Source organism: Panthera tigris, chromosome F2 (genome assembly GCF_018350195.1).
Source record: "Panthera tigris isolate Pti1 chromosome F2, P.tigris_Pti1_mat1.1, whole genome shotgun sequence".
NCBI lineage: Eukaryota > Metazoa > Chordata > Mammalia > Carnivora > Felidae > Panthera > Panthera tigris.
In genome coordinates, this window is record NC_056676.1 from 51,747,285 (window position 1) to 51,750,441 (window position 3,157).

Sequence of the window (3,157 nt, forward strand, 5' to 3'; positions counted from 1 at the left end):
ACCTAACCAGAGAAAATGAGATGCTGTGTAGTCCCTTCAACATTCCTGTGTACAGGGGCACTTGAACAGAGAGCCTAGCCTGTGGTCTTTCCCATCTGCAGAGCAAAATCAGTGGCCTTTTTTGGCCAAGGAATACAGTGCACAGTCTTCCTGATTTGAGTCCTCAAACAATTAGCTATGCGGGTTATGGCGGCCATTCTGCTGCCCTGCCAGGGCAGGGAAACTAACTCATAGCTGAACCTACTGCTGAGAATATTACACAGTTCTGACATCTAGGAAGACTGAACAGAGAACCCAGGCAACAGTGATGCCCATCCTACAGCCTTGCTTGGGCAGGAAAACAAGTCAGAAGTCCTGTTTAACTATTCTCGACCATTGGTACATACTCCTTACCCCCCATCTCAGAGTTCAGCAGAGGCCTTGCCCCAAAATGGACTCTGATAGTAAGTTCCGTGTACCAGGACATTAGAAGCAGACCTGGCCAGAAACTCAAACTGAACTTATTGGTAAAATACGGTCTCTTCCAAAATGAACCTGTAAAGATGGGAAGAGGAAACTCGTTACTCAAATATACAGATACTAATATAAGGGATTCAGGGATCATGCATAAAAAAATCAAGTAAGGGTGAACTACCAAAGAACACTAATAAAGCTTTAACAACTGACCAAAAGAAATGGAAATCAATGAACTCTAAGACATGGAATTTGGAATAATCATCTTAAAGTTTAATGAACTCTAAAACACAAGATATGCAACTAAATGAAATTAGGAAAGCAGTGCATGAACAAAACAAGAAATTCAGCAAATAGAGGACATCAAAAAACAAACAGAAATCTTAGAGCTGAAAAATACAATGACTAAACTGAGAAGCTCAATACAGAGATTCAAAAGCAGACCCAATCATAAAGAAGAATGAACCAGTGACCTAGAAGGCAGGACATTTGAAATTGTCCAGTCAGAGGAGCAAAAAGAAAAAAAAAAGTGAGTGAAGAAAGCCTATGGGACTTATAGGACACAACCAAAATAAACAATATCCACGTTGTGGGAAAGCCAGAAGGAGAAAAGAAGGAGCATAAAGTATATTTAAAGTAATAATGGCTGAAAATTTCCCAAGCCTGGGAAGGGAAATGAACATCCAGATCCATGAAGCCTAAAGGGCCACAAATAGGGATATCAAAGACACATAATTAAATTATTAAGTCAAAGAAAAAGAATTTTGAAAGCAGAAAAAAGAAGTGACAAGTTACATACAAGGGAACACCCATGTAACTATGAGCCTATTTTTCAACACAAACTTTTCAGGCCAGGAGAGAATGGGATGATATTCAAAATTCAAAATAGTGAAAGAAAATAACTGTTAAACACGAATTCTGTACCCGGTGGAACTGTCCTTCAGAAGTGTACAGATGAAGAATTTCCCAAATAAACAAACCTGAGGTAGTTTATCACCACTACACCTGTCTTACCAAAAAAAAAAAAAAAAAAAAAAAAAATTAAAGGGAATCTTTTGAATGGAAATAATGGATGCTAATTAACATTGTAAAAATGTAAGGAAATAGCATAAAACTCACTGGTAATGCTAAATACATAGTCCAAGTTAAATTCTTTAATATGGTAATAGAGGTGTGTAATTCACTTACAATTCTAGTTTAAAGTTAAAAATGTAATAAAAATAACCATACCTACAATAATCTGCTATTGGATTCACAGTGTGAAATATATAAACTTTAACATCAATAACTTAAAATGTGAGGGAGAGAAGAAGTATAAACTTTAGGAACACTCTCAAGGTTAATTTGCTAACAGTTTAGAATAGGGTGTTATAATTTTTTAAATTTTGTTAAAGTTTATTTTATTTTTTGAGAGACAGAGACAGAGCATGAGCAGGGGAGGGGCAGAGGGAGAGGGAGACACAGAATTTGAAGCAGGCTCAAGGCTCTGAGCTGTTAACATAGAGCCCAATGTGGGGCTTGAACCCACAAATGCGAGATCATGTACTGAGCTGAAGTTGGATGTGAAACTGACTGAGCCACCCAGGCACCCCTATAATATTAAGATATCCTATGTAAGTCTCATGGTATCCACAAGGGGAAAACCTGTAGTGATCATATAAAAGAATATAATAAAGAAATCAAAGAAAACTGACACAAAAAGACATCAACACACGCACAAAAACCACAGCAGGAATAGAGGCAAGAAACAATGTATCTATAAAATAACCAGAAAACAATTTACAAAATGGCAATAGCAAGTTCTTGTCTACCAACAATTACTTTAAACATCAATGGATTAAATTCTCCAATGGAAACACACAGAATGGCTAAATGGATAAAAAAAACAAAACAAAAAACAAAGATCCAATGAAATGCTGCCTACAAGAGACTTGCTTTAGCCTTAGATGCACATAGAATGACAGTGAATGAATCAAAAATGGTATTTCAAGCAAATGGTAAACAAACAAAGCAAACCAAACAATAACAATAAAAAATAGGGGTAGCTATACTTTTATCAGACAAAATAGACTTTAAACTAAAAATGGTAAAAAGAGACAAAAATCATTGTTATATAATGATAAAGTGATCAATCCATCAAGAAGATATAACAATTGTAAATATTTATGAACCCAACATTTGTGTACCTTAAAGCAACTAAAAGAGCTAAAATGAAAAATCAACAGCAATATGATAATAGTTAAGGATTTTTATACCCCCTCTCAAAAACAGATAGATCACCTATACAGAAAACATAAGGAAACATCAGATTTGAGCAACACTATAAACCAAATGGACATACCATATATATGCAGAACATTCTGACAACAGAAGAATACACATTCTTCTTGAGTGTGCTTAGAATATTTTCTAGGATAGACCATATGTTAGGTCACAAAACAAGTCTTAGAAAACTTAAGAAGTTTGAAATCATACCAAGTTTCTTCACTGACCACAATTGTTTGAAACTAGAAATTAATGACAGGAGAAAAACTGCAACTCATCAATACGTGGAAATTAAACAACAGTTTCTTAAATAATCAACAGATCAAAGAAGAAATTAAATGGAAAAGAAAAAGGTGTATTGAGACAAAAATGGGAACACAACATGACAAAACTTATGCAGCAAAAAACAGTTTTAAGAGGAAAGTTCATACCAATGAAC